The 25,986-nt window shown below is 36.4% G+C and overlaps 1 long non-coding RNA gene across 1 annotated transcript in view; it reads left to right on the top strand.

Annotated features, from left to right (window-relative positions):
• The window catches only part of LOC118350677 (uncharacterized), a 37,930-nt gene extending 27,841 nt beyond the window's left edge, over positions 1 to 10,089 (top strand). Inside the window, exons 2-4 of the long non-coding RNA XR_004804929.2 lie at positions 4,842 to 4,889; positions 7,791 to 7,888; positions 9,272 to 10,089. This is a non-coding gene — a long non-coding RNA (uncharacterized LOC118350677). The remainder of the gene's footprint in view (positions 1 to 4,841; positions 4,890 to 7,790; positions 7,889 to 9,271) is intronic.
• Positions 10,090 to 25,986: the final 15,897 nt, after the last annotated feature.

Here is a 25,986-nt window from a genome sequence, read left to right as displayed (position 1 = left end):
GAGAAAGACAAATATCATATGATTTCACTCATGTGGAATTTAAGAAACAAATAAACAAAGGGAAAAAAGACAAAGACAGGCCAACAAAACAGCCTCTTAGCTACAGAAAACAAACTGAGGGCACTTGTGATGAGCACTGGGTAATGTATGGATGTGGTAAATTACTATACTGTACACCTGAAACTAATGCAACACTGTATGTTAACTACACTGGAATATAAGTTTAAAATGCTTTTGGAAGTTTTCTTTTTTAAGAAATGTACTTTTATTTGAGGAACCAAGAGATTTGTGAATCTATGTACATTTTTTCTTTTTGTTACACCTTCAAAGTAATATTATAATATTAGAACCTTGAGAACTCCAAGTAAACCAAAGGAATGATTTTTAGGAATTGTGTCTTTTAAACTTGTATTAACTCCTTCATAAATAAAGAAATGGTACCCCCAGTGACTGTATTTTACCTTATCTTCGTATTTTGCATATGGATATTTCTTTCTTTTTTTTTTTTTAAGATTATCTATTTATTCATGAGAGACACAGAGAGAGAGAGGCAGAGACACAGGCAGAGCGAGAAGAAGGCTCCATGCAGGGAGCCCAATGTGGGACTCAATCCTGGGTCTCTAGGATCAGGCCCTGGGCTGAAGGCGGCACTAAACCGCTGAGCCACCCAGGCTACCCCTGCATATGGATACTCTATCTATGAATACTCTATCTATGAATAGAAATCTAGTGAAATGAGATGAGCTTGAAATGTTTGCAAAAAAAAAAAAAAAAAAGATGTCTCTGGCTGCTAATATTTTCTTAACTGATACCATTTCACACTTGCTTTGAATGGAGGTTGATGTCCAGGTACATAAAGAAAATAAAATGGACATTGAGTTGCCTTAAAACATAGAGTCAAAAAACAAAAACAAAACAAAACAAAAACCCAGAGTCAAGTAAAGCTCAGTAGCTAGTGTCTAATCCAAAACAAGACTGGAAAATTTGTTTTACTTCTGCTTCATTACTGAGTGAGTATCCACTGGCAATATCAGATTTTCATATCTAGTCTAGAGTCATGCTGAGAATAACAACACATGTCAGAGGGCAAAATATAAATTCTATCTTTAGAGAAATAAGGCTCATTGATTCCCTAATAACAATTCCTTATGGAACTGGAAGAAAACTGTAGAAACCAGAAGAATCTAACTTTTAACTTTATTCATCAGTATATGACAGTTAAATCAGGTTTTCTATTGTTACCTGAACCAGAAGGGTTGATGTGAATAAGAATAAAGAGGAAAGACCTTAAAGCAGTTAAAAAGTTGGGATTTTAATTACACTACAGAATAATTTTTAATTTAAAAAGAACCCTACAAAAAAGAAAAAAAAAGAGGCTTGCCCATGTCTAAGTTGGACACGTAACATTACTCAAGATGAGAAGAACAAATGAATGGGTAAAATATTTCTATTTTCTCAAATTCTTTGTGTTATGAAACCCCTCTGCATGCTTTTTCTCTAAATGAAGTCCTCCTTAATTTAAACCTACTGGCATCTTAAGGAAAATTCAATAAACAAATGCTTCCCTGGCCCAAAAGAATTCTGGGCTATGTAAACAATGAAGAGAACCATGACAGAAGATGCTGAGTGCCTGCTGAGCCAGGTTTCAGTTCCATTCCCTAGATAGCTTGTTCACACACAGAACTCCTTGGAAGTCAATGAGAGAAAATTAATGTGCCACCCAGAGCAGAGAACATTGAAATAATGTGCTGAATTAATATTTGGGATCATAAAATCCACTCAAAGAAAATTCTTTCAATAGGGTGCCAACCAGAGTCTGGTTATATAATTCTTATATAAACCTTATTTCTTCTTATGAAAGGAAATTTTGGTTTTTCTCAGAAGGAATAATGGTACTGCTTAACACCCTCCGCCCCCCCAGAGTTCAGTATGAATAAGCTTACTTTATAAATAATTCTTAATTTTTTCTGATTATAAAAGAAATACATTCTCAATGTAGGAAATATGGAAAATACAGAAAGCCATAAGGAAACAAAAACTATAACAATCACACTCTGTCCCCTAGCCTGAGATGAAAACTGATATATTTTGGTGTATTTTTTATAATTGTATTGCTTTAAAGCTAATAAAGTGGACACAAATTATTATTGAAATATATGAGAATATTTTATCTGAATGATGAATATATATTCATATTTATATTGATATATATTTATATTCATATATATTTTTATATATCTGAATATATAAATATATATATATAAAACCATTAAAAAGCAAGATCAACTTTTTTCAACAGAAACCTCTTCAAAAAAGAAGGAAGCATAAAGAGAAGGCAGCACTGTACCCTTGAAAATTGTTACCTTGGAAAACTAGACACTTAACTCTCCTGATGATTCCTTAGCTCCAGCATTTTAACATCACTTTCTCAGAGTTGTCCTCAGAGCCAGTTTATGCACCACAAGAAAAAATCATCTTGTAATTTTACAAGCTAAGTGCTTCTTTAAAAACTGTTCTTTTTCTTCTTTTATTTTTCAGGTCATCTTTAACTAGAGAAGCAGAGTAGAGTTACTTGTAGATCATTTGTGGGAAATAAATATCTGAGTAAATTATTATAGTTTTTATGTATATTTAAGGTAGGTTCAAACTCAAAAATTTTGGTTAATGTGAAGTGACACCTTGCATAAATACTGCAAAATTTCATATTAGTCACTGGTTTCAAACTGTGCAATGTATCTGTTCCTGTTACATTTGCTAAAGAGCAGTTCAGCAGTCACAGCACCAACAAATTTAAAATTTAGTTTTAGTGATATACTGATGGAGGCAAATTCAAACTCCTCTAGAGCTTAGTCATTTCAAACATAGGAGTTGCAAGAATTCCAGAAAAGACTGAGGATACAGGAGACTGCCTTAGCATGTCTTAGTTCACAACCTTGTTGGGATATAGCTGTGGCTGTGAGGTAGAAAGACTTGATATGATGGGTGAATAGTAGAAGTATAATCACACTATGTACCAACTGTCCAGTGGATATGGTGGTTGAGTGGTGGGGAGTTTTAAAGTCTGAAGTTACCTTTCAATGGAGAAAAAGGTGGGGGATACAAAAGAGATTTAAGAGCACTTTGAAAAATGAAGCCTTGAGTAAATTCAGCATTCAAAACTTCTGATGACTGCCATCTTGAAAATCACCTTGTTAGGTGTTTGTGGGACCATTACATTCAAATTCTTTTCTTATCTCTCTGATTACATACAAATATATTTTATTCCATGGATCAAAGATTCTCTACTGGTTTTCCTGAGGAGTGTTAACTAATTAGTCATGTCTCTACCTCATGAAAAGCACTGTTCCACATTGTTCTTCTTCTGTGATAGGTGGGTGTGGCAATAGGAAGAGGGGTGGTGTTAAGGTCAGAAAACTGAAGTTCAGTACTCCCACCTTACTTACTAACCTGTTTCACAAACAGGAAACTCCTGCCTTCCCTACTAGTAAAATGACCTCAACTACTCCTTAGTTGTTCATAGAAAAATCTTCACTTTGAGAATAGGTAGATTTGACTAAGACTCACTTTTACCTCAGGGACCACCACCTTTAACACCACAAATGTCTCAGGAGTACATTTGCTCTTTGCAACTCAGCACTGAAGACCAATATATTCAGCTAAGATGTTGAAAGTTGGGGCTGAGTGAGGACAAAAGGGAAAACAAACAAACACAGCCAGAAAATACCATGAATTGAGGATAGTAAGGGTTACAAATGGTTTACGTCCTCTGGGACTGGACAACCCTGTCCCACTCTGAGGACCTGGCCAGCCACTTTGTGGTGGGTGGACATGTTCTATATCAATTATCAGGAGTCTCCACCCTCTTTAAAGAATAAGATCAAGACACTGAGGCCCAAAGGAATAAAAGCTCCTTCTCCTGCAGGCTGAATGTAAAAGTTTTGGGTTCTTGTTTGGAGACCTGCTTGTTTTCCAGATGTTCAACTCTGGTAATACCTATGCCCAACAAAGGAGATCATGACAACCTATGGTCTTACCTGGTCCTCCGTATCTTAGTTCTATCTAAACATAGCACAATAACTCAACGACTGGTAAAAGAAAATATCAGGAAAGCTGCCTCATTACTAGAACTGTCAGAAAGTGACTTTGAAATTGCTGAACCATTGGACTCTCATCTGTAAAAGAGAGACAAGACCAATTTCTCAGATTGATTATCAGGATTAAATGAGACTATGCCAGTGAGAATTCTGTATACTGTTGTACTGTGCTTATGTAAATCTCTATTATCCTGTAAATAAATGCTTTCCTTACTACCATTGGTAAATTTAACCATGGTTTTGTTTTGCAAATTTTTATATGTCTATGGCTTGTCTTTGGAACTGGTTTACCAGTTTCTTGAAGATAGAGATTTTGTAACCCTGCACTTTGTGCCACACACAATAAATACTTGGCACAAAGATGTCCAGTTGTTTTTCTCCGATTAACTTTGCCATTGCTGTTTGGAAAGGACCTGCACTTATAATTTATAATCACTGCTACTTGAGCTGTGCTGGGGCATCTGGAGAAATGATAATCAGCTGTAGCAGCTTTTCTTTCCCTCTTGACTGTATGACTCAATCCTGTGCTGTCATCATTCCCATTAGCAGCCACTCCACATGACTCAAAGGGAGAGATGGAATTGAATTTCACTCAAGACAACATAAAAGCAAAGATAATATAATAAATTAAGACTTCTGTTAAAACTACGAAGGAAGAGTGGTGGTTCTGAGAAACAGAGATGTTCACTTTTTCGCAATTTCTTCCAAGTACTGCCTCAGCCCTATCACTCATTTTTTTATTTACAGGAGCTGTTTTCTGAATGAAAAGATGGAGGTACCAGGATAGTTTTTTTGGTGAGTGATGGTTGTGGAGCTGTTATAATAATGACACTGCTATGTGTATGTCTTCTGGAATATCCGTTGGAAATTATGATACTATTAGCTAAGAATCTCCTGCTGATGCAAGAATGTCATGTTTGGGATAGGTCATCTTGTTTAAATTAGCAGCACTCTGACACAATTAAATTACTTTATGAATGAAATTATTGCCAAGCATGAGTATTTCCGGTTAATTTACGCATAACTCACTCAAAAGATGTACTGTTAAATTTTTTTATTGAATGTACCAAAAATCATCTATCAATTTAAACTTAGAAAGAATACTAATGCTCATGTGCTTTACCAAGGCTAAATCTTAATTGTTTCTTTACCATAGAATTCTTTAATATACAAAGAGAAAATTCAGTCTTGCAATCACATGTAACATTCTAGAGAAGCCATTTTATTGTTTAATTTTGTTTGCTTGAACTTTTTTATCCACAAAATACCAACAACTGCTGCTTTCCCTTTGCTGCTTTCTAAGGATAATGGCTTTTTTTTTAAAAAAAGGGTATTATTTTATTTTATTTTATTTTTATTTTTATTTTTTATAAATTTTTATTTATTTATGATAGTCACAGAGAGAGAGAGAGGCAGAGACACAGGCAGAGGGAGAAGCAGGCTCCATGCACTGGGAGCCCGACGTGGGATTCGATCCCGGGTCTACAGGATCGTGCCCTGGGCCAAAGGCAGGCGCCAAACCGCTGCGCCACCCAGGGATCCCAAAAGGGTATTATTTTAAAGATTTTATTTATTTATTCATGAGAGACACAGGCAGAGGAAGAAGCAGGCTCCATGCAGGGAACCCGATGTGTGACTTGATCCCAGGACCCTGACATCATGCCCTGAGCCGAAGGCAGATGCTCTGGCTGAGCCACCCAGGTGTCCCCTAAAAAAGGTTGTTAACATGAGTTGCTGATTTTCTCCTCTGTGCTGTCAATTTTTTCTACGTGATTGTGTTTCTGATAGTGTTTTGTAATTTTTTGTTCTTTTTGTCATTCCTCTACTAATGAAGGGGAGTGACCATATTTTATTTTTCTTATATAAGCAGTGGCTGGTAAAGTCTCTGTCACTTTTTATCTGAAACTACCTGTAATAAGCCAGAGGGAAGGAAAATGCCAGCCGCCTTCAATCCCTGAACTTGAGGCGGAAATTTCAGGGTTTGATCCAGATGCTGCTCAATAGGGATAGGCTACAGGCAAGAATTTGGAAGAAAGGAGCTGTGGAAATCCTAACTCAGGACTTGAAATCTGTTCTCTTTCTACCCCATGGTTAGGCCCTCAGAGAGTTCATAGAGGAAGAATTCAAAGGAGCACAGAATTTCACAGGTGTGGGGTAAGGATGGAGGAGTAATAAGTTCTTGAATACTTGCCCAAATTACAATAACGTCTTATTCCCTCAGAATTCAATATGATCACACACCTGTGGAGGTGCGCTGTCCTGCTCCTTCAAGTCAGCTATATTTGGTTGGGCTACAGTTAATTGGAGGAGGCAGGTGAGGGGAAAGAAAGGAATAGGAATATATCTAACCCAAGCTATACAAATTCATTTCTCTAGCACAGGAGTCTGGCATTTGGATTCAGAGGGCTGTGTTAGTCTCTGCAGTGGCTGGAAGTGGGGTGGTGTAAACTAGGGAGCTCCAGGGCAGCCAACTTCTGCATACTGAGAAGCAGAGACAGCATGTAGGCATAGAGAAAAAAAATGAGTTTGTGAAGAGAGTTGAGAGACTGAGAGAACAAATATTTTCTTGAATTATGGACACTTTTCCATTTCCTGGTTACATCCCTTTATATAAGAAGCCCAACTACCCTTGAGTTCCATAAGATATGTCTGTCTCATTTTAGTAAATTGTTTCTTTTGACTTATACTATTTTAAGCTGGTGTTTTGACTAAGAAAAGAAGCATTCAGGGCCTCTACAGAACCTCTGCAGAACTGAAGGACTGCAGCTTGATCCTTCCGATAGTTTTTGTTTCCTTTTATTTTTTTTTAAGATTCATTTGTTCATTTGAAATAGAGAGCTCACAGAAGTGGGGGGAGGGGCAGAGGAAGAGAATCTCCAAGTAGACTCCCCACTGAGCACAGAGCCAGACACAGAGCTTGATCCCAGAGCTCAATTCCACCAACCATGAAATCATGACTCAAGCAGAAACAGAATTGCACACTCAACTGACTGAGCTAAGTAGGTGCCCCTACTTTTGGTTTTCTTTCAATTCTTTATTCTACATTGATTTAGCATTCATATAGTCAATTCATAGCCTGCCATTTTTGCAATAACTGTTGCTATAACTTTTCAAACCACTTTCTATTACCCTTGTATCTTCTAGAGCATTGCATGTCTAGTACATGATTCAGGTTCTTAGAGTTCATTATAAGCTCAATAACTACCCCAGGGGGCTGGGATCTACTGTTGCTACTATTCTGAGGTCTCTTATTATCCACAGGAAGCTCAGGCTTATAAGAATCCTGAAGCAGAAATGAGTTTAGAATCTTGTTCCAGGGCAGCCCTGGTGGCTCAGCGGTTTAGCGCTGCCTTCAGGCCAGGGCCTGATCCTAAAGACCCGGATCGAGTCCAACTTCGGGCTCCCTGTGTGGAGCCTGCTTCTCCCTCTGCCTGTGTCTCTGCCTCTCCCTCTCTCTGTGTGTCTCTCATGAATAAATAAATAAAATCTTTGAAAAAAAAATCTTGTTCCAAACCTGCTCCTTTCCTAAGAAAGTCCACAGTCAGGGTCAGTCTTTGGCAGGATTGAATCTTGTTTGTCTGTCTGGAACTGAACTAGAAGAAGTGGTAAGTGATTATATTTTTGTAAGGTAAAGTGCCAATAATTAGATCTCATGAATTCGTGTTGGGATGAATTATTTAATTTTTTTTCTTTTAGTGATGTGGAAGAAAATTAAATGAAGAGACCTCCAAGTTTTGGATGAAACAAAATTCTTTTAGACAAGAAGTGGCAAGTTGGAACATTGTGAACTTCAGGTCTGTAAGCCACAGCATGGTAATACATCTGGGAATAAATATTTTTCTCCATTCTGAGGGTCTGAGTTCTCAATTACAACTCAGGAAAGATATCTAGAAATATTTGGTCCTTAATGGAATTTGGCACTCTTCTAAATTGGAGTTCAAATTTGTTTATATAGCCAATAGTTCATTCTAATTCTATGCTGGGCTTTGTGCTAAATGCCTTCTATACAGAGTCTCATTTAATTCATGTAACTATCCAGTGAACCAGGTGCGACTATTCCTATTTTTTTTTTAAAGTTTTTTTATTTATTTATGATAGTCACACAGAGAGAGAGAGAAAGAGAGGCAGAGACATAGGCAGAGGGAGAAGCAGGCTCCATGCACCGGGAGCCCGATGTGAGATTCGATCCCAGGTCTCCAGGATCGCGCTCTGGGCCAAAGGCAGGCGCTAATCCGCTGCGCCACCCAGGGATCCCCGACTATTCCTATTTTATTCAGAAAAGTTCATCAAGTTGTGTGAGTTTCCATGGTTTGTATATGTTAAGTGACACGAGAGTTAAAGCTAAGTGAATGATACTATATTCACCTATTCATCATTCAGTATATTTAAGCGCCCACAATGTAGTAGACATAGTTTATACTTGATACTTGAATATATTAATGAACAAAACAAAAAAGATCTCTGTCCTTATGTCGCTTATATTTTAATGAGAGTAGACAGAAAACAAATATTATAAATTATATGGCATATTGGAAGGTGAGAAGTGCTATGGGAAAATTTAAAAAAAACATGGTGGGTAAAGAGGAACAAGAGAGTGAGGGTGGTGGGAATGTAAGTAGCCATTCCTAAAGTGGGTGGTTAGAGTAGGTTTCAACAAGAAAGTAACATTTAAAAAATATATTTTATTTATTTATTCACGAGAAACACAGAGAGAGAGAGGCAGAGACACAGGCAGAGGGAGAAGCAGACTCCATGCAGGGAGCCCCACGTGGGACTTGATCCTGGGTCTCCAGGATCACACCCTGGACCAAAGGTGGTGCTAAACCACTGAGCCACCTGGGCTGCCCCAAGAAAGCAGCGTTTGCTCAAAGGTTTAGGAAAGTGAGAGTTGCCCATGTAGATGTTTGGGGGGAACAACAATTCAGGCACAAATAACAACAGTGCCAAGTCTCCAAGACAAGCCTTGTGTGTTCAAGGAAAAACCAAGATGTACGTGGGGCTGGACTGGAATGAAGTTTGAGAGCTAGTGGTTGAGTAGGTGCAGATCATGAAGCTTCCTGAAGGCCACTGTAAAGCTTTTTGATTATACTTTTAGTAAAATGGAGAGGTTACTGCAAAGCCTGACAACTCTGCCTTTTCTGCCTTAAACATTTTTTTCTAATATTCTGGTGATGCAGACAGAGAGAGAAGACCAGATTGAAAGAAAGACTGTGACACAGAACAATGGAAATCCTTCTCATCTTTATCCACCCTATGCTTCTACTGTAGAAAAACTTTTCCCCACTTTCAACAATTAGAAGCTTATTTGGACTTATAAATCATCTTGAACATATTATCTTTGCACTATTGGTTTTGATATCTTTTTTGTGAATCATTTATATAAGATTGATCTCTTTTCAATATCTAGCTGAGATGTACTCCTTTTTAAAAAATCTCATCCTTTATTATCAATAAATAGGTTATGAGTGATATGTCTTTGAAGGATAATATTCTATTTGTTTTCTGGAAATAAAAGTGTTCAAAATCATATGAACTGTATTCCTAAGTAACCAACCTTGAAATGTTATATCAACAATCCCCCATTTTACAATAGCTCTAAATATTAGTCTATAATAAGTTTAAAAGGAAAATATAAGATTCTTCATAGCAGACAAAAGGTACCTATTCAATAAATATTTAATGCTTCTTGCTGTACTGATTATTGAGTCATAGTTCTCCATTGGTCTCTTGTATTACTGTAGGTTTTGAGAGCAGAGACACTGAGTACCTTTATTTCAGACTACCTTGTCAACAATATTTGTAGTGAACAGCCTTGGAAGATATACCTCCCTCTTGAGCAAAGGGTGAGTTTGTTTACTATCTGTAAAATAAAGATGATATCTCTTTCTAGGGCAAAGGTCAGGCAAGCTTAATGCTCATTATAAAAGATTTTGGTTCCTTTCTCTTCTGTAACACACCCAGTGTATGTGTCAGTGTCAATTTACTCTGTGGGAACTGGGGCTTGGGGAATCTGGAAAAAAAAAAAAAAGCTGATATGAGTAATAAACTGTCCTTTGTTTCTGATCTGGGAGTGTCATGTCTCTACTAGCAAACATGGCAGGGTAACTTGTTAGCTGGCAAGTAGGGCAAAATCTCAGCGCTTTCACACTTCTTGACATTGACTTCCCGTTGAAAATTATAATATAAACCTTAATTCATTTCAGAAGCATCATACATGTGCTTCATTTGTTGTGTTTTTGAAAGAAGGTAAAAATATCTACTTACTGCAATAGGCATTTCCTTTTTTAAACCAACTACTCCCTCATACCAGATGTATTAGTTGCAATTCTTGGTTGCAGGTGTCAGAAACTAACTTAATCAAAGAAAATTTATTATTTATATATCAAAGAAAGATATGTCTAGGAAAGATATTGGGTTGGGCCTGGTAGAAATCAGTGGTTGAAGGATTAGAACTGAACGTGCAGCATGTCTGAACTTTGTGTGTTCTCTTTCTATGTTGGTGCAATAATACTCTCCTCCTTTCTATGGCGGAAGGAATATTTTCAATGGCAGCATTAGCTTAATGACCTGAGAGAAAAGAGAATTTGTTTGTTCTTATTGATCTTTGTAATGTGCATTCCTATAGCCAGGGTAGGCCATTAGAAATGCTAGAGCTGTGATTCACTGAAGAAAGAGATGCTGAGCAGAGAAAGTAGCTATACCCACCACAAAAGTGGGTTTACTGCCTGTAAGTTAGATGCATTTGAGCTTTGCCTGGAAATGTCTATGTAGAGCCAGCAGCTCTACATACTAGCAATTGTAAGTCATTTGAGAATTATAAAGGACTTCAAGGCAATGAAATGTCATACATAGCATTAATATATTAATTTACTATGCAAGATTTTTAAAATTTTAGCTTTCAGAGTGCAGTGTCTAGTTATTTGACAACTTCCTAAGGATAGCAGATAAATATTATTATGCCTATTTTATTTTATGGATGAATTACCTGAAATTATAAAGAATTTAGTAACCCATTAAAAGACCACATAGAAAATCAAGAAAAACAGGGATAAATATTCATAATTTCTAGTTTCTGATCTGTTCTTGTTCAATTAGGGCAGAAATCTTTGACTTTAGAATGCTGAAGCTTGGGATCCCTGGGTGTCGCAGCGGTTTGACGCCTGCCTTTGGCCCAGGGCGCGATCCTGGTGACCCGGGATCGAATCCCACATCGGGCTCCCGGTGCATGGAGCCTGCTTCTCCCTCTGCCTGTGTCTCTGCCTCTCTCTCTCTCTCAATCTGTGACTATCATAAAAAAAAAAAAAAAAAAAAAGAACGCTGAAGCTTAAGCACAGAGTCTCAGAAAACCATACAGTGCCTCTCGTTTCTTGGGATATTAATTTATTATTATTATTGTTATTATTATTATCATCATCATCATCATTTATAGCATTAGTAATATATGGCGAACATAATAAAAATGAGATTCCAAATATTTCATATATCATTTTTATGCAAGGTAGGTGACTAGGAAATCCATTTAACTATGTGAGAGTAAAGATGAGCTTTTGAATTTTGTACCTGTACTTATAGAATTTTTGTCATTAGCATTCTGTTATACTTTTGCATTAATGCATGGTAGTGGTGACTGAAGTGCTGTAAATTAATCTCCCCATGTTACATTTATTTATTTGTTTATTTAAATTTAAATTATTTAACATATAGTGCAGCATTGGTTTCTGAAATAGAATTCAGTGATATATCACTTACATGCAACACCCAGTGCTCCTCACAACAAGTTCTCTCCCCAATACTCATCACCAGTCTAGTCCATCCCCCACCCACCTCCCTCCATCAAACCTCAGTTTGTTCTCTATGGTTAAGAATCTCTTATGGGTGAGATGTCTGGGTGGCTCAGCAGTTGAGGGTCTGCCTTTGGCTCGGGGCATGATCGTGGGGTCTTGGGATCAAGTCCCACATCAGGCTCCCTGCATGGAGCCTCCTTTTCCCTCTGCCTATGTCTCTGCCTCTCAATCTGTGTCTCTCATGAATAAATTAATAAAATATTTTTAAAAAATCTCATATGGTTTGTTTCCCTCTCTCCCCCTTTTCCATTTGTTCATCTGTTTTCTTTCTTAAATTCTATGCATGAGTGAGATCATATGGTATATATCATTCCCTGACTGACTTATTTCCCTTAGCATAATACACCCTAGCTCCATCTACAGTGTTGGAAGATCTCATTCTTTCTGATGGCTGAATAATACTCCAGTGTGTGTGTGTGTGTGTGTGTGTGTGTGTCCATTCATCAGTCTAATGGACATTTGGGCTCTGTCCATGACTGGCTATTGTTGATGATGCTGCTATAAACAGTGTTACTTTTAACATAGTGTGAGGATTGACAGGTAAGACAATTCTGATTGTTATAGTTTGTTTTTAATTTGCGACTGTACATTTGACTTGGCTTTTTTTTTTTTCCATCTGGTTTTGTGCAAATATTTAAATCTTAATGGCTGTGTACTTCATCATTGAGACAAAAAGAGAAAACCGGTCAGGTTACTTTGTGATGTATCTTGAAAATAGGGGAACACAAAGAGAAATATAATGGTGTACTAGAGCCAGTGCTTACTGACTCATGAGAAGCAATCGTTAGCTTCCTCTTCCATGGAAGACAGAATAATGGACCTCCAAAGATATTCATGTCCTACTCCCTGAAGCCTGTGAATATGTTACCTTATGTGGTAATAAGCAAAAAGGACTTTGCAGATGCAATTAAGGTAAAGGACCTTGATTTGGGAAAATTATCCTGGATTATCCAGGTAGGTCCATATAATCACAAAGATCCTTAAAAGTGGAGAACCTTTCCTGGCTGGGTGTCAGAGGGGGATATAGGATGGAAGAAAGGTCAGAGGGGTGCAATGTAGAAAAGACTTGACCCATCACTGCTGGTTTTGAAGATGAAGGAAGGGGCCATGAGTCAAGGAATGTGCCTGGCCTCTAAAAGCTGGAAAAGGCAAAGGAAGGAATTCTGACCTAGAGATTCCAGAAAATAGTGCAGCCCTGGCAACACTATGATTTTAACCTAGTGAGACGTGGGTCAGAATCTCAAGCTGCAGAACTGTGAGATAATAAAGTTGTTTTGTCTTAAGCTACTATGTTTGTGCTAGTGTTTTAATGACTGCAATAAAAAACCAGTGCACCACCCAAGTGTATATTCAGTGACATCATGCTGGTATCTTGAAATTAGCCATAGTGGGAGTAGTTACATTGCTAAAATTGGCTAATGCTACAAAATAGGGATTTATTTCTTCAGAGAGCCAGTTGTCCAACATTTTATAGCACAACCTGGAAATAATTCCTTTTCAATAAACCTACCCAAGCAAAGTGAAATGAGTTGAACAAATATCCAATAAACTCAGTCACTTCAGGAAATCAATCTGTAATTTGAAGATAAAAATCACTGTTTATTAGTACAGAAATATATGACAGAGTAAAGGAAGCATCTTGCAGATTAGAGTAGGAGATGGGTAGAAGGAGAATGGTGATAGGTCGGAAAAGGATACTTACTAAAATCCCATTTCATTTTACTACTGTTAGCATGACTTAAAAGATGTAGGCTCATTCCCGTGAATTCTTTAATAACTTGTACAAAACTGGGAACAGATAATCCACAAAATGATGTGGGACTGACCAGTAAGTAGATCTTCAAGGAAGCTGCTCTGGTCATGTTACATATTTGATAATTGGATTTCTTATCAAATGTCTTGCTATACTTTATTTAACACCTTAAGTGACTAGAAACCAAATTTTTGTTTGTTTGTTTTTCACGGCCACCCACATCTTTGAATAGCTGTTAATCCTAGTTTTGTTTTAGACTGAGCTATAATCTGATTTGCTTTAACTAAACCATTCCAAACCATGGGTGAACTCTGGGAATTTTTTGGCTTACAATTCTCTAGTAATTTGTTTTTTTTACCTAGAACTTGTTTTTGCCTGGCTTTGTGGAATTTCACCCTCCACATGCGCATATTTAACTAAGAACTCACAGTATCTCTGTATAGATTTGTGGAGCTTTTCCTGTATGGAGTCTTTCCTTTGGTACTCTGTTTTTCCAGTTCTAATCGATTCCTATGGCTGCTCTCTCAATGTAACTGTACTGCCAATTTGTTTGGCTTACCCTCCTGTGTCATGGCCCAAAAATTGTCCTCAGTTAGAAAGTTGGTATAACCTTAGGGGTCACTTCATTTTTTTTTCCCCTTCTCTTTGTGATCAGTCTTATGTTGCCTATATTCTAATATCTGAAACTGTTGTTTTATATATATCGTTCAATTTTCTAGTTGTTTATGGTGGAAGAATAAATTTGGGCTATGCGATCATCTCATGGCTAGAAGCAGAATCTTCTAGGAGAGTAATATTTTAGATAATTAAATTTTATATATTCTTGCTAATTGTTATATATTGGGGTCTTCGGATAAGATCTTAAAAATACAAACAAAAGGGTAGTTACCCCTATATTGTTTTTCCTATTTGAAACTTTTCCTTCAGGCTTTTATAATTATAGAGTATATATTTTCTAAAGATGATTCTTAACTCTTTAGCATATTTTTATTCTATTCTGCATCCACAATTAAGTAAGCAACATATCCTAAAAGTAAGAAATCACAGGAACAAGTGGTTAAAATTCTGAATTTTAATTAAAAACTTAAACTTCTAACCTAGAATAGATTTTGGAAAGGTCTCACATCCTATTGAAATTATTATAAATTTTACTTATGAATATAGAATTATAGAGAGTAGGTCATGGGTTTTTTTATTTTTTTTGTCTTGTTTTTATAAATGTTGTCATTGATGTAAGACATATTTCTGTGTAAAAGCCTCAGAAAAATTCATCAGCAGTCTGAAATTTTATGTGTAAATCAAAGATAAAAATTACTTTTTGTTTCATACATATTTTCTTTCCTTTATGTGCTCATTCTTATCTTTCAGTGGCAGTTTTTGTCATTACCATTCAGAAGTACTAACTGTAGTTTTATTTTATTTTATTTTTTCAAGATTTATTTATTTTGAGAGAGAGAAAGAGAGCATGCACACAGGTGCATGAGTGGGTGGGGGGAGAGGTATAGGGAGAGAGAGACTCTCAAGCCAACTCCTCACTGAGCTCAGAGCCCGATGTGAAGCTCAATCCCATAACCTTGAGATCATGACCTGAGCCAAAATCAAGAGTCAGGCACTCAACTGACTGAGCCACCCAGGCAGCTCCTAATTGTAATTTAGAAATCTTAAAAAGACATAAGTTTAAATAGATTCTGTTAACGTTTGAGACTTCATTTATGTTTCTGCTGATAAGATTAGCATGCTTGTATATGATACAAATCTCAGCCAACAAACAAATGTAACAAATGTATGCAAAAATGTAATCTTTATTTTCCATAATTTACTGTTTATTTTGGACTCCTATTCTGTAGGAATGAATATAGTCCCAGTAAATTTAGGGTTGCTAAGGTGTCAGAGCTGTGAGTATAGCCAATTCATGGTGGCATTTTCAGTTGATCCATCTGTCCCTGCAGACTGTTGTGTTACATGCATATATCAGTGTCCATCTTGGGTGCAGTGAAAACATTCTGCTCCTCCAGGGTTTTGTTGAGCCATGGAAACTCCCTGTTACCCCTGTGCTGTTCTCGGGTGTATAGGATCAGAACTCTCTGAGGCTCTCTTAGGCCTGTCTGTGTCAACACATCACTCAACAACCACAATTTTGGGGCAAGGCACAGACTGTTTTATTGATTCCTCCACACTAACTGAGGCTTCTGGCAGTTCCTTGTCTTCTTATTCCACTCTCTTGTCCAACAATTAATTTAGGATGGAAAGTAGAGTATAGTGCAATGAAAGTCTTTCAGTCTAGGAAATAGTATCTAGATTTGGGGGTTGGGAAGATTTGCTCTACTTTATCACGTAATCTCCTAAATCTCTTTCTATATACTAGCAGCTAACATTTGCTGTGATGAATACCATCCCAGAACTCAATGGCTTAAAGTGTTTCTTATCACTCTTGTGTCTGAGGATTGGCTGATATAAACTGGGTTCAAGTGGGATTGCTCAGCAGGATGTCTTTGGTCCACATTTCTCTAATCCTCTTCCTTAGACCTGTGGGATGGCCAAGTGTATACTTAAGGTGATAGCAGGAACATAAGAGGGCAAGTATAAATATACAACATATGTAAACAACCTACTAGCGCTTCTGCTTCATTCTATTGGTCAGAGAAAGTGAAACGTTTGGGCCTAAAGTCAAGTGATGGGGAAATAGACTGTGTCTTTGTGGAGGAATTTCTAAGTCCTGATGAATGGTATAAGTACAGATTGGGAAGAATTAGGGTCAGTAATGCCAGTCACCAGAGTCATTTCTGGTTCTCCAAGCTTTGGAATTCAAAAGACAGAAGCAGCTCCATTTTCCTGTTTGTGCTGCCTCATCTCTTTCTTTAGGTGGTATAGTTAAAAACCACTTTGCTTGAATGGAGGAAGAACCAATGTGTAAAAATGCTGAGAATTAATTAATGCTTTAGAATGCTTTCCCGTTGTATTTACAGTCTCTCTGCTGAGTTCTAGGATAGGCAATGGGAGAATCTATGGTATACAAGTTCAGTGTAATTCATTTTACAAGGAAAATCTAATGCAGTATGATATATATAATGGGTTAGCTTAGCCCTAGAACCAGATCTAAGATGGATCCAACTGTGCCTTGGGTGTCCCTAAGCCTTGGGAAAGTCACGTAACTTCTAGTTAGAATAAATTAAAGTCTCAATGCATTAGTTTTCTCAACTGTAAAATACAAATAAAATAGTACTTTCCTTATATGGTTGTTGGGAGTTAATGTATATAAAATATTTAGAACAGTGCTTGTTCATGAGTTCCCCAAATGGATTATGCATGTATATATTATGTATCATTATTTGGGCTCTTTCTCATTTATAAAATGAGGATAATAATAAAGCCTCCTTTGCCTATCCCAAATTAAATATATTCTTATTTGTCAAATCTTATACACATGCACACACAAACCTCTTGGAAAATATAATTCTAAATATATATGTATATATGTAAAATTTGACAAAAAGACATGAAGAAAATTAAAATAAATGAGAACTGTTTCACCTATAGAAAAGAAAAAAAATGGGTAAGTTAGAGTGCTTATTATAGAAGTTGGTAATTAGGTGTTCTTTGTCTACTAAGAATGGAAAATGGAATTTAATTGTAGCATGAAAAAATTAGATTGACTTAAGGAGTTTCTTACAGTGAATCATTAGTATGCATTGCTAAGGTTGCTGTTAAATTTACATGAGATTTTTAAAGAAATGGGCTGATGATTTTTTTTCTGGGGTTTTTGAATTCTGTTTAATTGTGGGAGAAGAGTTGAAACAACTTGTAGAGGTTATTTCTGTCTATGATTTTGACTTATTTGCTTTACTATTTTTGTCATCATTTAAGTTATGAATATATTTACTTCTGCTAGCTGATATAGATAAGTCAGTTTCTTGAGTTCAGCTTTTTAATGTTTTAAAATGTTCTAATTTCTGTTTTTCAACAAATTTCCTCCAATTTCTTCTTGCTGTAAAATGCCATATTATTATATACATTGCAGTCTGTTTGCATTACACATAGTCTCTGATTAGGATTTAAACCAACTTAACTAAAGATGTTTTTCAATTTAAATGACTTAACATTTACATAAAAATACTGTGGTGAAGATTTTCTTTAAAAAAAAAAATCTTAAAAAAAGATTTTCTTTAAAAAAGAAAGCCTGACATTAAAATAAAATCCTGTGCATATATTAAATGTTTTAGAATATTTCTATTCTTAATATTTGAAATCATTCTGAAAGAGTTATTTACTTCATTTTCAGTTAAGAGGACTCAAAGAAGATAGGAGGAAAAGAACCATAGATAATTATAAACTTACATTTTTGGATAAATTATGCATTTATTTTCTAAAAAGTTATTTGGTAGAATAAAACATCTCCTTTTAATTATTCAGTTAAGTGATTTTCAATTGTTTTTCTTTACTAGATATCTGAAGGATGTATGTGCCAAGAGGCTATGCTATAATTTACTAGAGATATTATTTCTTCTTCAGACTTTGCTAGACATGTGCAATATAAGATATTTATTCATTGGTTCAGCAAGTGTGAATACTTTGATCCACATCTTTAATATATTTAAGTTATTTGGTCATCTATATTACATGTATTTTTAAATGCATCTTATAAGAAATAGCTTAAACTTAGGATTTTGGGAAACTACTAGCCACACTTTTTATTTTAAAAAAAAGATTTATTAATTTTATTTTAGAGACAGAGAATGCAATGGGAAGGGGCAGAGGGAAATGGAAAGAGAGAATCTCAAGCAGACTCCCAGCTAAGCATAGAGCCAGATTCTGGACTTGAACCCAAGACTGTAAGACTGTGACCTAAGCTGAAATCAGGAGTTGGACATTCAACTAACTGAGCCACCCAAGTGCCCCCATTTTTGCTGATTTTTAAGTCACTCAATAATGCATGAAGCTGGCCATGAGATAAAACATGTTTATTTTGGCAATAGCACACTTAAGTACAAGATTAAGAGGTATCCCCTTAAGATCTCTCCTCTTAAGGATTTTGATTTCAAATTCTCCCCATTTCCCAGGCAAATCAACTGCACAAATTTCAGAGATCCTCACCTAGTGAGTTTCATATTTCACTAGATTACATAACACTAGAAAGCAAAATTGCATTTGCTGGGGCCTGTCTGCCTTACTATATATGTGTGTGGGGTAGTGTGCATCTTTTGAATTTGTTCAGAGAGGGTGAGATCTGGGAGCTTATGTGTGGCATAGTCATGTCCTGGCGTCATGAAAAGCTCTGCTGGATGGCATGTCATGCCATGAATTTGCCAGAAACAACATAGCATTGACAGCTTTTCCTAAAAATAAAGTCTCATAAGGGTTACAGGCACATTATTCCAAAGGAAGGGATGATCATCATCATCAGGACTTAGCCACTACCATGTCATTCAGATTTTTGGCAAGGAATCTAGGGCCTCTGTTTTTTCAGGAATTATTCTGAGGGGAAAATCTTTGACTTTATTCCATCATTCTTAATCTCTATAAGCTGTCTCATTCATCTTAATTTTTCATAATTTATAATTGTGTTTTTGCAAAACTTTTGTGCATTATAAGTCCCAGACTGAGAATTTGAGTTTACTAAACCTAGATCATCTATCATCTTCCTCTGGACTGAGAAACTCCGCATTTTTTTTCCTTCTCTGTCTAAGACTAATTGCACCACCAGCTTATTTTTGATGTAATATGAAGTACCTGGCTTCAAAAAGAAATTCTTGACTTTTGTGTCATGTTGGAAGCACATGCCATGATTTTCTTTATACAGTATATACATGTTGCCATAAGAAAATAATTTAAATCTCTTTCCATTAAAGGTAGCTAAATAATGATATATATTTAAACAAACTTTCTATTGAAGAATAACAAGAAGTCTCAACGATATGACTTAATGAATCACACTAGGTGAGCACATCTGTGTAATTACTACTCCAATCAAAAAATCAAACGGCAAAATACAAAAATCCTTCTTGTGCCATCTCTTACTAATTAATCCTCCAATTAACTACTATCCTGATTTCTGACATTACAGATTAATTTTACTTGTTTTTGAATCTTCTATAAAAGATTTCTTAGAAGAAAGATTTCGTGTTAGGTATTTTACTTAGCATTCAGTTTGTCAGATTCATCCAGGCTATTTCTTATAGCAGTAGTTTGCTCACCTCCATTGTTACATAGCACTCCAATCTATGAGCTTACCATTATTTATTGATTGATTCTACTGTTGGTAGAGATTTAGATTCTTTCCAGTTTTAGCTATTCTAAATGATACTGTTATGGATATTCTTGTACATGTCTTTTTGCATCCATATATATGCACTTCTATGTGGTATATATCTAAAATAGAAGTCCTGGAAGGGCCTCTGGGTGGCTCAGTGGTTGAGCATCTGCCTTTGGCTCAGGGTGTTAACCCCGGGGGCCTGGGATGGAGTCCTGCATCAGGCTCTCTACGGGGAGCCTGCTTTTCCCTCTGCCTGTGTCTCTGCCTCTCTCTTGGTGTCTCTCATGAATAAATAAATAAAATCTTTTAAAAAATAAAAAATGAAATTGAACTCCTGGGTTATATGGTATTAGTATGTTCAACTTTAGTACATATTCCTAAACAGTTTTCTAAATGATTATACCAATTTATATGACAGTTTAAGTTGCTCTTCATCCTTACTAATTTTTGGTTTTGTTACGAAGTTTTAATTTGTTCACAATGACTAATGAGGTTGAGTACCTTTTCATGCTTATTGGCCATTTAGATATTTTTGTGTGAATTTATTGTTAAAAATGATTTTTTAATTTTTCTGTTGAATTATCTATATCTTTCAAACTGATTTGGAGTTCTTTATATATTCTAGCTATAAGCTGTTTTTGTATTGTAAATTGCTCCTCTCGCTATGTGGGTTCTTTTCCCTGTCTTAATGATGTCTTTGGATGAAGAGGAGTTCTTAATTTTAGTGAGGTTCAATGTCTCAATATTTTCCTTTATGATTAGGATGGATAAAAAAATCTTACTAAAGGTAGAGTTGTGGTTTAATTGATGAGGATTTAGAACACCATAATAAGGAATTAACCTGGCATAGCTGTAAGCAATAGAAAGCTTTTAAAGATTTTACTGGTAGTGATATATACAGTGGATTAAAAGACCGCAGAGGAAACTCTAGTCTGTTGGGGTTTTTTTCTTTTTTGAGAGAGAAAAAGAGTGAGAGAGGGGAGGGAGGTAGGCAGAGGGAGAAGGAGAGAGAGAATCTTAAGCAGGTTCCATGCCCCAGTGTGCCCTACCACGGGGCTCCGTCTCATAACCCTGAGATCATGACCTGAACTGAAATCAAGAGTCGGATGCTTAACGGATGAACCACCCAGGCGCCCCAGAAACTCCAGTCCTGAATACCAGTTAAAAGTTCTGAAAGAAAAAAAAAAATTCTGAAAGACAGTCTCTTCAATAAATGGTGCTGGGAAAATTGGACATCCACATGCAGAAGAATGAAACTAGACCACTCTCTTTCACCATACACAAAGATAAACTCAAAATGGATGAAAGATCTAAATGTGAGACAAGAGTCCATCAAAATCCTAGAGGAGAACACAGGCAACACCCTTTTTGAACTTAGGCACAGTAAGTTCTTGCAAGATACATCCACGAAGGCAAAAGAAACAAAAGCAAAAATGAACTAATGGGACTTCATCAAGATAAGAAGCTTTTGCACAGCAAAGGATACAGTCAACAAAACTAAAAGACAACCTACAGAATGGGAGGAGATATTTGCAAATGATGTATCAGATAAAGGGCTAGTTTCCAAGATCTATAAAGAACTTATTAAACTCAACACCAAAGAAACAAACAATCCAATCATGAAATGGGCAAAAGACATGAACAGAAATCTCACAGAGGAAGACATAGACATGGCCAACACGCACATGAGAAAATGCTCTGCATCACTTGCCATCAGGGAAATACAAATCAAAAACCACAATGAGATACCACCTCACACCAGTGAGAATGGGGAAAATTAACAAGGCAGGAAACCACAAATGTTGGAGAGGATGTGGAGAAAAGGGAACCTTCTTACACTGTTGGTGGGAATGTGAACTGGTGCAGCCACTCTGGAAAACTGTGTGGAGGTTCCTCAAAGACTTAAAAATAGACCTGCCCTACAACCCAGCAATTGCACCAAAGATACAGATGCAGTGAAACGCCAGGACACCTGCACCCCGATGTTTCTAGCAGCAATGTCCACAATAGCCAAACTGTGGAAGGAGCCTCGGTGTCCACCGAAAGATGAATGGATAAAGAAGATGTGGTTTATGTATACAATGGAATATTACTCAGCCATTAGAAATGACAAATACCCACCATTTGCTTCAACGTGAATGGAACTGGAGGGTATTATGCTGAGTGAAGTAAGTCAATCGGAGAAGGACAAACATTATATGTTCTCATTCATTTGGGGAATATAAATGTTAGTGAAAGGGAATATAAGGGAAGGGAGAAGAAATGTGTGGGAAATATCAGAAAGGGAGACAGAACATAAAGACTTCTAACTCTGGGAAACGAACTAGGGGTGGTGGAAGGGGAGGAGGGTGGGGGGTGGGGGTGAATGGGTGACAGGCACTGAGGGGAGCACTTCATGGGATGAGCACTGGTGTTATTCTGTATGTTGGTAAATTGAACACCAATAAAAAAATAAATTTATTAAAAAAAAGTTCTGAAAGTAGTCAGGGGACAGCAATAAGATTCGATTTCAGCTGCGTTGTGTTTCAAATTCTGGAAGGGTATCTAGGCAGAGATGTGCAGAAGGCACTTAGTTTTAAAGAGGGAATATAGGTGAGATGCTGAATTCAGAGGATGCTGTTTTTGCATTTGGTTGCCTTTAAAATTATAGGAATGTGATGAGTATATCAAAGGAAGAATATAAAAGAAGAGGTTGGACAACATATATATAATTTGTTACTTTGAATAAAACTTGTATATATGTACTTATAATCTGCAATAATCTTTACACTTTTAAATGTCTTTAAATTATGTGTATTGGTTTCTGATGATAATATCACATAAACTCTTTGTAAAACACTGGAAAATATAAAAAGCAAATAAAAGTAACCTATAGTCCATCATTCAGATGTAGCTATTTTTAACACATTTTTCCCCCATTCCACTAAGCAAATTTTTTTTAAAGATTTTATTTATTTATTCATGAGAGACAGACACACATACACACACACACACACACACACACACACACACACACACAGAGGCAGAGACACAGGTAAAGGGAGAAGCAGGCTCCATGCAGGGAGCCTGATGTGGGACTCAATCCCGGGACTCCAGGATCACACCCTGGGCCAAAGGCAGATGCTAAGCCGCTGAGCCACCCAGGAATCCCCAGCAAATAGTTTTTTATTTCAAAGTTAGGATCATTGTGTTTCAAACTTATGTCTTGACTTTCATTTTGATCAGAGGTACAAAGTTGACTTATTTTATATATCAGTATATGTCTTACTGTGAGTATTGACCCATAAAAGTCTCCTTTTTATTTTTATCTTTTTATCTATGTACCCCTCTATCCATCTCTCTATCATCTACCTACTTACCTACTTAACCTACACATCTATCCATGTAATCTATCATCTTCTCCTTCATTCCTTCTTATTGTCTTCTTAGCTCAGACTGCCATTGTAACATATTTGACATATGCTAATTTTTGTATGGATTCTTTGAAAAATGTGTATTTAGTGTGTGTGTGTGTGTGTGTGTGTACATTCAACTTTTATTCTGAAATAATTATAGATTGACAGTAAGTTGTAAAAGATTGTACAGGGAGGTCCGAGGAATCCTTCACCCAGCCACTTGCAGTGCCATTGTACACCATATCCATGGCACACTGTAACCACAGGACATTATCTAAACCAGTAAGTCATAATTGACAGTTTACAGAGTTTATTCAGATTTTAGAAGTTTTACAAGCACTTGTTTGCATGTATGTGTGCTTAAAGTTCTATATATTTTATCACTTGTGTAGTTTCATGTAACCACTTCTACATTCCAGGTGCTGAATTACTCTATCAACATCTCCACAAAGGCTCCCTCCTGCTACCCCTCTATATTGACTCCACACTCTGCCCTACCAATCCCCAAATTCTGACAACCACTAACTCTTCTCCATTTCTGTAATTTTAGAAAATGTTACATAAATAAATTCATATAATACGTAATTTTCCAGATTGGCTTTTTTCACTTAGCATAATTCCCCTTGAGATCCATCCAAGCTGTTGCATGTATCAGTAGTTTATTCCTTTTTATTACTGAGTAATACTCCATTGTATGGATATACCACCATTATGGATATTTTACATTTACATTATGATATTTTTGTACAGAAATCATTCTGTCATTTATGCTTTTACCCTTCAACATTGTATATATTTTAAAATATTTATTTATTTATTTATTTGAGACAGGGAGCATAAGTGGAGTTGGGAGGGACAGAAGGAGAGGGAAAAGTGGTCTCCCTGCTGAGTAATGAGTTGATCGTGGGGCTTGATCCCAGGACCTCATTATCATGACCTGAGCTGAAGGCAGACACTTAACTGACTGAGTCACCCAGGCACCCCTCAACATTATATTTTTAAGAGCCATGCAGGTTGCTTGCATTCTTCTCAGCTTTTCATTTTTAATCTCCACATAATATTTTATAACGTGTGTCTTTCACATTTTACTTATTCGTTCCATCAGAGATGGACACCTAAATCATCTCCAACCCTCTGCCATCACAAATAACAGCAAAAGGAATATTATTATATTATCTCACTTAAAGTTACATGTAAAAATTTTTCTGGAAGTCTCATGCCCAGGAATGAGATTGCTGGGTTATAGGGATGTATATACTACATTTGGCTAAATACTGACATTGTATACACTGTTCTACTTACCCACAAGCAGCACACAGGTTCCCATATCCCTATGTCTCTAACATTACCAGGTATTAGCCTGCTTTGTGATTTTTGCCATATGCTAGATGTAAAGTGATACCTCATTGTCAATTTCATTTGATTTTCTGTAATTTTTAAATTACATTCTGACCATTTCTTCATATGATTGTCTATTGATTTATTTCTACCATAATTATCTTTGGGCCGTTTTGGGGAGTACTTCTTGTCTTTTTTGTTGTTATTTGTTGATTTGTAAGACTTCCTGACCTAGTTTAGATATTAACTATTTGTAAATTTTAGAAATTTCAAGCAATTTCTTTAAAATTATTTTTTCCATGATGTTATTCATTTCACTGAAATCCTTAATAATGATATAATTAAAGTTATCAATTTTTGGCCTTCTGTCTCATACTTCAGGACCGTAAGAAGTACTTTCCTACCATTAGCTCAAAATATATATTTTGACATGGTACTTAATTTGTTCAATTGATGGTAATTCCATCCTTCCAGTTACTAAGACCAAAAACTCAGGTCATATTAGCTTCATTCTTCTTCTCTCATACAGATCACTCCATCTATCAGGAATTCAGGTGATTTTAGCTTCAAAATGTGTTTAAAACTTGACTGTCTTGTTCCACCTATATTGTTACCATCCAACTACCCTTACCCTCTTACTCTGTTTTGCATCACAGCAGCCAGAGGATTCCTTTAAAGTGTAAATCAGATGATGTCACTTTGCTACTCAAAATCTGCCAGTGCCTTCCCACTTGAAGCCCCAAACTTAACTCTATTCTAGCCATGCTGACATTTCTCTTGTTCCTACCACATGATGGGCACATCTGCCTTTAGGGTCTTTGCACTTACTGCTACCTCTTCCTTTAGATACCTACATGGCTAATTCTCTCACCTCCTTCAAGCTTCTGTTCTTTTTTGTTTGTTTATTTTTTAAAAATATTTTAAGTAATTTCTACATCTCACATGGGGCTTGAATTTATAACCCCAAGATCAAGGTTTGCATGCTCCACCAACTGAATCAGCCAGGTGCCCCAAGCTTCTGTTCTAATATCACTTTCTCATTGAATCCTACCCTGAGCACTCCTTTTAAACATTGCGACCCCATACACTTGCCCTTCCTAACCACCCTTATTTCCTTTTGCCCCATTTTCACTTCTTTGATTATTATTATTTACTTTGTTGATTCTTCACTGTCTATCTTCTTTTCTAGAATGTAATCTCCTCAAAGCAAGGGATCTTGGTCTGTTTTGCAAACTGAGATGTATGCTTAGTACCTAGAACAGTAGTTGGCACAGAGTAGGTACTCAATAAATGCATGTTGAATCAATGTTAA

Source organism: Canis lupus, chromosome 15 (assembly GCF_003254725.2).
Source record: "Canis lupus dingo isolate Sandy chromosome 15, ASM325472v2, whole genome shotgun sequence".
Taxonomy (NCBI): Eukaryota; Metazoa; Chordata; class Mammalia; order Carnivora; family Canidae; genus Canis; species Canis lupus.
The sequence above is the reverse complement of the archived record's forward strand: the minus strand, read 5'-3'. Positions and strand labels throughout refer to the sequence as shown.